We start from the raw sequence: 13,925 nt of genomic DNA, 5'->3' as shown, positions 1-13,925 counted from the left end.
CCCCAGGCATCTCCTGCAGGCCCTGCACTGCAGCTCCATGCCCCTCTCCCAGGGCATTTATCCAACTCCAGCCCCAGCATTTCCACTGCTCCACATTGTTTTGGGCTTGACTCGTGCCAAAGTCCTTATTCCACACCCTGAGCCTTTATGTCTCCGGTGACCGCACAACCCGTGATTCAGCCCCAGCCGCACAACCCTTACTAAATCAAAATCGGAAAAAGAAAACAAACAGAAACAAATTAAACTTAATAAAACGAACAAAACAATGAAGTAATGCAATATAGATAAAATTATTAAGTAAAATCAAAATCAAATAGTAAGAAAGCAAACAACCGGCTTTATTCCCAGTATTCTCAATGTTACTTTAAATCCAGAAAGCGCGAAAGGGCTACTCCCCAGTGACAGCAGCCGGTCCCCCCTGCGCCACGCCAGGCCCCGCACCAGCCTCTGGCCGCCCGAGCCGGGCAGGGCGCGGCGCAAACAACTGGACACCGCCGGCCCCCGGACGCCGCCGCAGGCAGACGCGGGAGTCGCGTGCGTGCTCACCAGCGCTCCTCGGATCGGCAGCCGCGGGGGACCCGTCCCGGCGCAGCGGCGCTCCTCCTCGGAACGCGCTTCCGCAGCTCCCGTCGCCTCCAGCCCCGCCGCCGAACTGACGCCCCCGCCTCCCCCACGCACGCTACTTATGCCTCAGAGCCGGGCCAGCCAGCCAATCACAACCCGAGGCAGCGCCGGCCCCACCAATCCGAGCCCGCCCATTCCCGCCGCGCTCGGCTCGCGACCACCCCGCGCTCCCCTCACGCGCCGCTCCCGCCGCCGCCATTGCAGGGGCCGGGTCCGCCCGCTCCCCGCCGTCAGCCCGTTTCCCTGGGAGAAATCCCGGCCGGCGCCTGACGGGGAGCTCCCGCCCGCCCTTCCCGGCCCCAGCGCCTGCCGAGGTTGCGGCAGCAGGGATAGCGCTCCGCCGGCTCCCAAAGCGGCGCCGGGAGCGGCGCCTCAAGCGCACGGGGGAGCGGGGCCAGGCTGAGGAGTCGGGCCGCGACTGAGCGGGCCGAAATCGCAGGAACCGCGCCCGGATTGGAAGGGCGGCCGGGATTGGACAGGGCGGAGAAAGGCGGGCCGGGATTGGCGGGGCTCGGGAGCTGCGCGGCCGGGCCCGTGGCAGCATGGGGCGGAGCCCGCGCTGCTCGAAGGGCCCGCGGGCGCCCCGGGTCCCGCTCGGAGACCCCCTGTCCCCTTCTCGGCCCGTGCTCGTGCCCGGCTCCCGGCGAAAAGGGCCCCGCAGAGCCCGAACTGCAACCGCCCGTCGGCACTCGGGGCAGGGGAGAGGCGCAGCCCGGCATTGGTTCCGGGCGGCAAAGGCGGACTCCGCGCTAGCAGCTCGGATCGGGGAGCGGCGGCGACGCGGCGGGGAGGCGACTCGGTGGCGGGGAGTGGGGAGGGCGCGCAAAAACAGTGAAGTGCCCGCGTCCCCCTGCCCGCCCTCCGCCTGTTGCGAGCCCGCTGCTCACCCTCTTTCTCCCGACACAGTCGTCGGATGCTATAGAGGGGACAATAATATTGACGTTCACATTCATAGATCAGCTTTTTGCAGCACAAGTATTTCGATATGGTACAACTTACTTTTAACTGCTTTGTATAGTATAATTTTTATAATAAAACCCCTACCTACTACCAAATAGAAAATAAAAATCCCCTTTATTCTAAACTATATTTAATTATTTCTATATTTCTATTTTTGATTTTTACAAGTACTTATCTATCACAACATATTGAGGTACTATATTTCGATATATAATATTTATGACACGTAATGTGTTATAATAAGACACATACAGTAAAATACGCATTACGTACTGTATTGATTCCTATTGTTTTGTAGTATTCATATATCCACACATATTAATTATACATTTCTAGATGGATATTTATATTATATAAACATATAAAATACTCTACAGCAAACAATATAATACCTAATAGTAATGGATAGCATTATTTATGTTACATGTTTAATTTATATGTTTGCCGTTTATATTTAAAATTGAAGTTTTATATTCCCATTTTCATGTTTATGCATTTGTTTTGTTTCATTAGAGTTCTAGTTAAAACACTGCAGTTATAATCTAATTCCTAAAAATAAAATGCCAAAACAAACAGCATCAAATTCCCACCAGTACCGTCCAACAAATTCAGAAAGGCTCCACCAGCCAGCCAACTACCAGCAAAAAAACCCGCACTACACTCCTTTTACTAGCAGCTCTTATCACGTCACAAAAACGAAACAAATATTTTTAAAAAGACAGATAGAAACCCACACAGCAAATCACAAAAACCACTAAAAAGAAAAGAGCGGGTGGGTGGCGAATGAGGGGAGGGAGTCACGCTGGGTGCCGTCCCGCAGAGGGACCCAAAGCTGCCCCAAAATTCCCAGGGAGGGGTGTGTGTAGAATACCAAAACCTGGCAAGTGTTTCGTTTTTATAGCTATTGGTAAAGAACAGGAATCTATGGCTAAACTCATTTGGAAAGAAGCCCTCTCTCTATCCACTCATTTGTACCCACGAATGTAGGAAACTCTGACTGGGGACGGGCAGTAGTTTTGAAAATCATGCCCTAGCGTTTTTCTCTAGGAACGAACCAAGCGAGTGCCCTGAAACCAGCGGAGCAAGGGGCTGAAGGGAACAGAAAGGGCTCCCGGCACCTTTTGCCTCCGTTCTCAGCTATTCCCCAAAACGTGTCGCAGTCCTGGAAGAGGCGTTTGCCATGCAGCCTGCCAAAATAAAGACCTGTCAAATCCTAGCTCTGCCTTTTGTTTAACGTGTTCTTACTTCCTATTTATGTCATCACAGAAAGCAAGGAAGGAAGAAATGTGACTGGTTCCCACTATTGCTCCGTGCAGGCATTTTTAAAGGCTGCTGTACTTCTATCCTCTTTTTCCCCTCCAAGCTTGACTTTTCCCCTCCTTTTTCGAGGTCTGCTGCTTTGGGTGTCCCAAGGAGGGCTGAGTTCCTCGGCAGGGGTCTTAGGAATTGGTGCTGATTCTGCTTTTTGCGAAGGTGTATCAAAGTGTGCCAGCAAAAGGACTGTTTTCTCCAGGGGAAAGCTTTCTCTCAATGACCATCAATGCATGTACGTGCTTTAATCGTGTACCCAGATGGATTAAGAAAAGACAACACCCGTAGCAGATTTCCAATGGATCAGTGTCTGTGAGAAGTGGGCTGTGTGCTGGAGATGGAGAGACGCTGTTGGAGGGTGGCAACAGCGGCAGGTGTGAGCTGATGTGAGGATGATGAGGGCTCAGAGCAGCCCCAGGTGTGAGCTGTGAGGATGAGGAGGAGGGGCGGCTCCTGCCGGGGGGAGGTTATTTTAGGGCGAGGGTTTGTCCTTGCTGGCTTTTGCACGGAGCTGCTGGAGGAGAGGAGTTTTTGGGGGGCTCCCGGGGCTGTCTCCTGGAAGGACGGTGGGCGCTTCGGACAGGGTCCGGGGAATCCCCTGGATACATACTTGGGCACGTGAAGCATTGCTCAAAGGAGGAGCCGAGGGACAAACATTTGTGCCGAGAAGCAGCAGCCAAGGAGGTGAGCCGGTGCGCCTTTATAACGGGGACTTTTGCCCTTTCCCTTTGAAATTTCGTCATCCTGAGGTTGAATTGGAGGGGGCAGTCCTGTTGTCCCCCCTTTTAAGGGGTTTGGACTGAGGTAAAAAGCCCCCTTTTGCCATGGTTTGAGGCAAGGCGCTTCTTTTCTTCTCTTCTAGAGGACGCGATTGAAGGGAAGCCTACGTTTCTGTGCCCTCGTTGGGGTGAGGTGAGCGCCGGAGCGTGGCGTCAGAGTCGGGGCTTCAGAGGAAGGGAGCTGCAGCCGTGGCAGCGCTGGCAGGGCGGGGATCGGGCTGTGCCGCTGCATTCGGGGCGCTTCTTCTGCCCCCGGCCCGGCAGCGAAGGGTCCGGCGCGGAGCCCTGCCGGCAGTGCCGGGGCTGGCCGGGGCGGAAGGGGAGCTGGGCGCGGCTGGGCTGCCGCGGGCCCGCCGGAGCCGCGCCGGTGCGAGCCGTGCGGAGCCGAGCGGAGCTTTGGCCGGGCCGGCGGGCGGGGGAGGCGGCGCGGGCGGGGCCGGTGCCGGCCGGTGCCGCCGCTCCGTCCGCTCCGGGCGCGGGGCTCGGGCGCCGCCGGGGCCCCCCGGGCCCGGTGCCGGCCCCGCCGGGCCGGGGGCAGCGGGCGGGGGTCTGCCGGCGCGGCGCCGCCTCTGCCTGCCGGAGGAGCCGCTTTCCTGCCGGAGCCGCGCTGCGCCCGGGGCCGGGAGCGCGGCTTCGCATCTTCCAGCCTCCCTCGCTGCGCTGCTTTTGAGGCGCTCCTGAGGAGCTCCTGGGATCGGTGGCTTTTGATCGGCGTCGCTGTAGGAGAAGGGCCCCGGGCGCTTCTTGGTTGTTACCGTTCTTGCTTCGGCTGCTCATGGCAAGGTTTTTGTTTTTGGGTTGAGTGTTGTTGTTGGATTTATTTTTGATCGGTTCTTAGGTTTTTTAAGGATGCGTTTCTAAAGGTTTACACTGGTTTTTATGGGTCGGAGCATGGAGTAGAGGGTCGTTTTTCAATTCGGTTGTGGAGGCTTTTATTAGCGCGAGGGCGTAGTATTTGTTTTGCTGGGCTTGAGGGAGTGCCCTGGAGTTAATCGGTGAGGTTTTTTTTAATATTGATGAATGCATTCTTGTTTATTACACTATAGGGGTTTCATTCGTTTGGCTTATTTGATTGCCGTGTATGTTTCATTGTTGCAGAGAACTTGGGAGATATTGTTTGTGGTTACATATCTCTTTTGGCGACGTGTTTCTTTCTAGGTGGTATTTGTGTTTTGATGGTTTGAGGCAATTTTTGTTTCTTGAGTTAGGAATACTTATTTTGTTGTTGTTAATTTAATTTTTTTTGTTGTTGTTGTTTGATGTGTTTGGTTGTTGTTTTTATTGGTTTTATTTTTGGGAGCATGGGCATTTCCATGGTGGATCTCTTTAGGTGTTTATTTTATTTGGGGGGTGAATTTTTTGTTTCTTCGTGGTTCCCATATTTTTATATCTGTAATTATTTGGTGGGTTTTTTTAGTTAATTTTATAGAGCATTGGGTTCTCTTTATGAGTTAAAGTAGTGGTAGAGTTTTGGTTATTATTTTTTTTAGAATCGTTGGGAGTCTCTTGTATGGTTTGGAGTATGGTAAGTTAGTTGGCTTTTTTTTTTTTCCTTTAGAGTGGTTTTTGTGATTTGCTGTGTGGGTGTCTATAGGGTTTTTAAAATGTTTGTTTCGTTTTTGTGACGTGATAAGAGCTGCTAGTGAAAGGAGTGTAGTGCGGGTTTTTTTTTGCTGGTAGTTGTTTGGCTGGTGGAGCCTTTCTGAATTTTTTGGACGGTACTGGTGGGAATTTGATGCTGTTTGTTTTGGCATTTTATTTTTAGGAATTCGATTATAACTGCAGTGTTTTAACTATAACTCTGATGAAATAGAACACATGCATAAACATGATAATGGGAATATGAAACTTCAATTTTAAATGTAAATGGAAAACATATACATTAAACATGTAACATAAATAATGCTGTCCATTACAATTAGGTATAACCTTGTTTGATATGGAGTATTTTATATGTTTATATGCATATAAATATCGATTATAAACATAAATGTCCATACAGAAATGTATAATTAATACATGTGGATATATGAATATTACAAAACAATAGGAATCAATACAGTACCTAATGCGTATTTTACTGTATGTGTCTTATTATAACGCATTTCATGTCATAAATACTGTATATCGAAATATAGTACCTCAATATGTTGTGATAGAATAGATGAGTACTTGTAAAAATCAAAAATAGAAGTATAGAAATATTTAAATATAATTTAGAATAAAGGGGATTTTTATTTTCTATTTGGTATTAGGTAGGGGTTTTATTATTAAAATTATGACTAGAAATAAAATAAAATTAAAAGTCTTTGTATAGAAATATATCCTAAATACGTTAAGATCTATATGAAAATTTAAAGGTAAGTAAATATAAGTATTAGCAGTGTGTACAAAATAGAATTTAAAAAATAATTTATCTATCTCGCTACCTTATTATATATATATATAAAATATATTTATAAATACATCTATATAAAGTAGAAGTTCAAATGTGACTATAATGATGAAAAAAATATAAAAATATTCGAAAATCGTTTAAAAAAAGGGCTTTTTTTGTTTTTATTTGGTTGGAGGCAGGGCTTTAATGGAAAAGATATGAATATACATTTTAGTTTGATATCATTCTAAATATGGAAATATATAATCAATGTCTACAGGTGTATATATAAAAACATAAAAGTGAAATAAAAATTAGAATAGGAATAAATGTTAAGAAATTTAAAAAATACGATTATACGTCAATATCCATTACCAATCCGACTGTGAGTATAAATCTGAAAAATATAAAAACAAGCTTTGTTGAAATGCAGTTTAAGAGGAAAGCTTTTTTCTTTCGGTTCCTGTCGGGTCGCAGGCAGGCTTTTTGTTCCGTTCTTTCCCGCGCGGACGCTTTGGGGCGTTCGCTGCCGAGGCCGTGCCGGCGGGGACGGCGCGGTGCTGCCGCCGTGTGGGCAGAGAGCGGTACTGCAGCCCGCCGCCCGCGGCCGCCATCTTGGGAGTGGCGTGGCGCGGCCTCGCTTGACCTTCTCGAGAGGGCGCGAAAACGAGGACGTTGAAATTCGAGGACCCGTGTCTGTTTTTTACACTGCCTGAATTGCCCGCACCGCCGGCGTCCCCCGACGGGATTTTCCGCGGCGGTTCTGGTGCCGTGCACACGGGCTGTGGGGTCAGCAGCACCGCGAGCGTGCGGGTTTTTGGCGGGAGCCGACAGGCATGGGCGAAAAACGCCTCTCTCCGTCAAGGTCCCCACGGGCCGCCATCGTGTCGCGGACCCTCTGGACAAGTGCTGCCGCCTTGTGGGCACAGGGCGGTACTGCAGCCCCCCAGCCGGAGCCCGGCCGAAGCGGCGGGAGGGGCGAGGGGCGGGAGCGAGCGGCGAGCGGGGCGGTGTCTGTGAGTGAGGGGAGGGCTGGAGGCGGCTCCGCGGGCCGAGGGCGGCCGGGGCCGGTGCCGGCGGGCGGCGGAGGCGCGGTCGCAGCGCTCCCGGGCCGCGGCCGAGCGGCATCGGAGCAGGGCTGCGCCGCCTTTCCCGGCCCCGCGCCCCTCTCCAGACGCCGGGAGCGGCCGCGTGCCGGAAAATGCCGCCGGGGCGGCGGAGCGGGGCCCTGGCTCTGCCCGCCCCTCCTGCCGCCCTCCCTGGAATGGTTCGAGGCGTTATGGGTTTATTGAGGTAGAAACATTTATCTTGTTGTTACTAATTTAAGGGGGTTTTTTTTGTTGGTGTTTTTTTGTTGTTGTTTGGTTGGTTGGTTTTATCTTCGGTTTTGTTTTGTTTTGGGTTTTTTTGGGGGGGGAATCTAGAAAGATACCTTGTGTTCCTGGAATGTTGCATTCTACCTCTGTTGTTTTCCCAGTTAGTCTGGATCCTCTGCTTACGTTTTTCCCTTCACTTATTAGATTTCGTGGATATGCTGGCTGTTCTGATGGAGGGCAGTGATGGTTTAGATCAAGAAGTTGGGTTCTCTTTAAATGAAGATGTGATTATCCAAACAGTTCCCTGCAGTGCTGTTGCCCCTGCTGCATTAGCAGCCAGGAATATGCTGTTGCTTCAGTCTGAAAATGGAACAGGTACTGGGTTTTTTCTTATGTTTTGTGTCATTTCCAGCAATGGAGTGAAAGTAGGAGAAGGAGAAGATTTTAATTGCATTCATCCATACAGATGTCTTTTGTGGACCCATTTGGGCTAGTTGACTAAATCTGGCATAAAAGATAGCACAGAGATTTTAACTGTTGAAAAACTCTGAGCAGGAAGTGTTCCCACAGTGCAAGAATCCTTTGAGTCAGGGTGTTTTAATACTGTAATTCATAAGTTGTCTAGAGGAGGAATAGAAGAAAGTTAAACTAAGCTACCTTTTCAGGAAGAAGAACTAAACCTCATTAGAAGTCTGTATGGACACTCATTCTGCAAATTAAAGGAGCAGGAAGGAAGGCAATTGATGGTGCTTCAATTCTCCATCAGAGGCCTAAGACAAATGTCTTTTAACAGATTTCTTAATTCAGTTAGTGTATTTTCATTTCCCTGAATGACTCCAGGTAGACAAAGGCACAAGGGAATAGTGGGTTTTGAATAGCCCAGGATACTGCAGGTGGAGCTCCTCAGGAGGTGGCACGTGCTTTTTGGCTGTTGCCACAAACCATGGAGCTTTGAGCCATCCCAGGTGCCAGCAGCACCCTGAGCAGTGCTTACCAGCACCTGGCACTGGTAAACATTCCTGGCACAAAGGATTTTCTCTCTGTGGCCGAGCTGTGTCCGTGCAGGTAGCAGGGACAGCCATGCCATGGTCAGGGTTGCTGCTGCAGCACGTCCCATTGTGTCCTGGTAGGATTCGCTGAGCGCTAGTCACAAGAAGAGTGTCTAAAGTGATTTCTAAGAGAAAAGCTGCACGGGGTCAAACACGATCTTTCCTGTGGTTTTTGTAGCCAGATCACCGTCGGTTCCCAGCACTGAACCAGGGCAGGGTGTGCCGTAGCTTGGCTCGTCCCTGAACGGGTGCCACCGTGCCTCTCCCTTCTTTACTGCCCAAAGCTTTGTGTCCAGGCACAAGGGGAGTAGAGAAGCTTCCTGCCAGGAGATTGAGAGGCAGCCCGTGTGCTCATTCTTCTGTTCCATGAGCCTTTCCTGGCAGAGACGGGGCTGCATGGCGCTCCCTGCATTTGCAGCACTGGTACTTGCTGATAGCACAGCTTCTTCTCCCATCCTCTTGCTGGCTGCGAGGTCCTGTTACCTTCCCTCATGTTACCTTCTGGCTCTTTTCATCCCTAACTGAATTTAGTTTTCCCTTGGGAGTGATCCCTGGGCTTCTGGTGCTTGCCCGTTTCTCTCTGCATGCTATATAATTTTATTGTTCTGGGAAGACTTAAGTTTCCACTTAAGCTAACAGGGTGATCAAAAAAATGTATATAAAATGTCTTAGCTTTGGCCTTCTCTGCCGCAGGTGCACTGAGAAGGGAAAGAATTGTGAAAGGTATGGAGCTGCCTTCTCTGGCGTACCACCAAGCCCCCATCCCCAGGCTTCTGCTCTCCTGCTCTCTGGTTTCCAGTGCAGAATCAGCTGCCCACGGGTGCAGCATGGTGACAGTGCACTGGTGGCACAACTGCTCTGTGGTGTATTTCTTCCAGAAATAAAAAGGGCTAATTTCTTGTAATTTGCCAAAGAGAGGGGAATGATGGAATGAGTCTCTTGGAGGCATCTTTTCTCCCGTGGTCAGTAGACACTGTTACTTGCCTTCTGTCAGTAATTTCACAGTCTTACCCTTCATTTTGTTGCAGATGCAGAAGAAACAGCTATGTAACAAGGTGCTATGTGACGCGTGCTGTGAAATTCATTAACTTGCCGCTACCTGATTATTGCAAGCAATGGAAAGGTAAAGAGATAATGGTGTTAGTAGAGCAGGGCTCGGATCACATTATTTGATTTAAACCATTATCTGTTGTGAATCTTCTGTTACCAGTGAGCTACACGGCAGTGGCAGCAAAACTTGTGTAGCACACGGGTACGGTGATGTGCCAGATTGTGCCAGCTGTGTGGGCAGCTCTGCCCAGTGCCCCCAGTTGTGGCTTTGGCATGATCCCCAAGTGGCTGGCCATGGCTGTGCTTTGGCTGAGAATGGCCATCCACCAAGAAGAGGGTGGAAGCTGTGGCAGGTACCCAGAGAGGGAACGTGCTCTTGAGAGTGGCTCCAGAGGCCTCTGGTTTGAAGTCATTAGGCAGAGCCTTGTGCTTTGATGCTTTTCTGATCCACAGTCAAAGCAAAAAGCAAGGGTACTTCCTCTGACAAGAGGAAGAGCCATCATTTAGCCTGGCTGAAATCTGTCAGAAAAGTGCTTTGCAAAATGCGGTTGTACTTGGAGTGGCTATTGCATAAAACAGATGAAATTTTGCTTGAGGAAGAACTCAGAACTGTCAGCTGCTTGTGCTACTGGACACCAGATATCCCTAAGCCTCCTTCATTGCTAGACAAGAGTCTTCTTGCATGAGCACTGCATAAACACAGTGAAGGCATGGTCTCTGCACTACAGATTGTGCAGCCTGATACATGAGAGTAGATGTATCTGGATGGACAAACGGGGAATGGCAAGAAACAAGGAGAGAAATATCACAAAAGTGATTTTATGACTGTTAAAATAATAATATATCAATGACCTGAGTGGTCAGAAGTCCCCTAGAGGCTTCCTTGTTGTCTTGTCGGTTGATTGTTGGGCTCCAAGAAAAAAATACTTCCCTCATTCCTTCTGTATCACTCCTCAGCCTTGTTTAGGTGAAGAGAAGAAAGCCTTGGAACAAGCAGTGAGACATTTCTCTTGTTTCTCCTCTGAACACATGAGAGCAGACGTCCAGGCAGTATGAAGTTAATGCAGGTCTGCTAAAGCCCTTGTGCAGTAAAGATGGAATTGGGCAATAGTTGATGATTGGCTGTACAGCATGTGCATCTGTCTCTTCAAAGGCAGATGGAGGACTGCAGATCTCCATCCAGAATGTGACCCACAGTGTAACCGGGAGCATATGCTGTGCCATTGGTGATGCATGTGGCAAGGACTAGTAGCCCATTTGTCTGCAGCTTGTCCCCATATGATTTCTTGCATGCCCCGTGGCAGGGCTGGTCTGTGTTACTCAGGTTCCAGAAGGCTGCGATGCAGTGAGAGTGGCATAACAAGTAGTTCTGACCTGTAAGGGCACTGGTTCCCAAATGCCTCCCAAGCAAGGCTGCTGCTCTCTCTTTGGCTATGCCAAGCAGCACATCTTGCTGCATATGTGGTCACCAGGGTGTGCAGATTGCACTGCACCAAAAGTCTCCGCCACCAGTGTTGGCTGAATAATGTATTTTCACAACAGATATTATTCTGCATCTGCCTTGTGACTTTTAATTTCCGTTTTCTCTGGCAGCTTTTGGGCAATGTTTGTTATCCAGTATGTGCCAGATTATCACCATTGCCTGAGTGTTTCTTTTTGTCAGATTGAGTTTTCCTTTTCTCCAAGGAATTTGCGGCTTTTAAGCAGAAAATAGTTACATTTCTTAGCTGTTTGCCTGTGTGGTTAAAACAGGGCAATGCATGAGGCCAGGACCTCGCTTTGCTTTCAGAACTGATCCTGTCAATGCTTCCTGGCAGTGTTTCCTTTCTCACAGCACCAGGTCAGGACTGTTTCAGCATTTTGCTGGTAGTCAAGGGTGAGTCCAGCCATCCAGGTTGCCCCTGCTGTCCCCATATGGAGGATGCTCCAGCAGACTGAGGTCAGAGTGTGTTATGTGGCCGTGAGCTGAGCCATACACAGTCACTTCTTGTCTCTGGGCAGAGGACTTTGCTCCTCTGTTCCATTAAGTTACCAAGAGTGATCGTAGCTGAAGTTAATTTGTTAAATAATCCAGAAGTTTGCCTTTTCCTCCTTTCTTTCCTGAGTTCAGAAGTTGGTAACCTAAGCACCCAGCCGTGCTGTGCATCCCTTAGTGCTGTGTCTGTTACTGGCAGGGCTTGGGGCTTGGGTCCGGAAGATCTGGTTTGTTTGTTCCCCTGGGTCTGGAGGAATACAGATTTTATTTATTTTGGTTTTTTTTTTTTTTTTTCCTTTAAAAGCTATCCAGCAGTTTGTCGGTTGAAGCAGAAGACAATCCTTTGCACCGATACGTACTCATGTGCACATGCTGATCAGCTGAGGTGTTAATGCTCAAGGTGAGTGCTCCAGCATTTAATCAATGACCAGTCATTGATTTAGCACATCCACAAGTTTCAGGAAGTAGTTCCTCCATTGCATCCAGCTTTTAGAGTACCTTTAGACACTAGAGATACTTTTTAATGTGTGCCTAAAATTCTCTATCCTAATTCAGTCAGACTGCCCAATGATACGGGCCGAACTGTCAGCAGCCTAAATAGCATTTCATGGCTGTCATTGTGGTTGGGGAATTGCTTCATGTCTGGGTTTCTTGCCAGAGCCTGAGGAAAGGAAGTAGCCAAGACCAGGTGAGAAGCGGTGTAAGGTAGGCGATTAATTTCTGGATTCCTTTGCCACTCACAGAGCAGCTGCTAATGGGCTGGGCTTGGGGAGTCTGGTTTACAGGCACTTGGAAGTGCTGATACCATCTGGTGAAATGTTAGGTGTCTTTTTAAGAGAAAAAAATGAAAGTGTTTCTGTTACAACGCTGAATAAAGAGCCTGGGCGCAGCAGTGACTGCCTAGTAGCAGAGGGACAGAGGCTGCCTGCAGGCAGGTTTGTATCCTCCATAGAGCTGGAGCAATGGCAGGATTACTTTGCCTGCACGTTCACTGCTTTGAGGGAGAAACAGGGTGGGAGAAATTAATGTAATAGGGAACAGAAGCACAGACTTGAGACTGTGCTTATTTCGTTGCCGTGGTGAAATAAAGCAGGGACATTTGATGATTTTTTTAAAATGTATTTATTTAAAGAAAAAAATGTGGCAAATCTTATCAGAAGAGTTTAGGTTTCTGGCAGCTTTACAAGTCTGGTACCCTGTGCCTACGTACAGTATTAATAATGGCTTTGCAGTATTTTTGGTTAAAATTTACGTTCATTAAAAATTCTTCAAAGCACTCCGTAATTGGTGGGCAGCATATGAAAGGTTTATGAACATTGAACATGTTTTACAGTTACCTTTGAGAAGGACCCTTTACATCCGTGAATGCCTGCCTGAGGTGGCCTCTGCTTTAGGACTTTAAAGCTTAAAGAAATCCTATATACAGAAGAAATTCGTCCCTGTTACGGTGGCGAGGCCCTAGCAGAGGTTGCCCAGAGAAGCTGAGGCAGCCCCACCCGTGGAATTGTCCAAGGCCAGGTTGGATGGGGTTTGGAACAACCTGCTCTAGTGGAAGGTGTCCCTGCAGGGGATGGGATGAGAAAAGCTTTGGGGTCCCTTCCAACCCAAACCATTCTCTGATTCTACGATTGTACATGTTGAAAAAGGAGGCTGTGGCCTTATGTGCTTAGGTACAAACCTCCCACCGATTCTTCTGAACATACCTGTTTAGTCATTTATTCTTTCCTTTGTGCTTTCACAAGAAGCCCTTGTGCCCTTCAAAATCTCCGTAGGAGTTTGTGGTCAGTTTCCAGAATAAACAGGGATGGAAACCCGAGCAGTTTGGTGCATCCCTACTTGCTGCTGGAATGATTGTGCATTTGACTGACAGGGTTTTGTTCCTAAACACAAGAAAAGTTTTATTCCAGTGCCACACTCAAGCGTAGCAGTGGGGCCGTGTGCGTGGCTGACCCAGCAGATGGGGCAGTGTCTTCATAAAGTAAATATATAGTAGCAGTCCTTAAGGATGTGGCCCTTCTGGGAGTGCTTGCATGTTTACGTATCAAAACCGTTTACAGAGAGGGACCTTTTAATGCAGTCAAACTGCTACGGAAAAATTTTGGTTTCAAGACCATTTAATTAAGGTTAATGAAGTCTGGGACTTGGGCACTGTATCTCGTGCAGTAACGCACGTCTCTGTTCTTGATAGATGTCTTCCATTTGCAACAGTAGTTACATACTGGGGACTCAAATCCCCATTGTCCCCATGCCTTCAGAGTAGGGCAGGCTCTTGTCTTAATTTTACATTATAATCCTTTCCAAATGGAGACATAATGACATAATTCATTGTTGCATTTTGAAACAGTGTGGTCAGCGTGAGGATTTGATCGAGCAGTTCCACTCTTCCAAAAGTACTAAGGTGCTTGCAGATATTTGATATTGAGCTATTTTGGCTCTCAATTGCAATATGAATAGGTCAGGCAAGGCCTTTGAAAGGAACTTAAT

This window comes from Lonchura striata, unplaced genomic scaffold (genome assembly GCF_046129695.1).
Source record: "Lonchura striata isolate bLonStr1 unplaced genomic scaffold, bLonStr1.mat Scaffold_188, whole genome shotgun sequence".
NCBI lineage: Eukaryota > Metazoa > Chordata > Aves > Passeriformes > Estrildidae > Lonchura > Lonchura striata.
Note: the sequence above shows the minus strand (reverse complement) of the source record.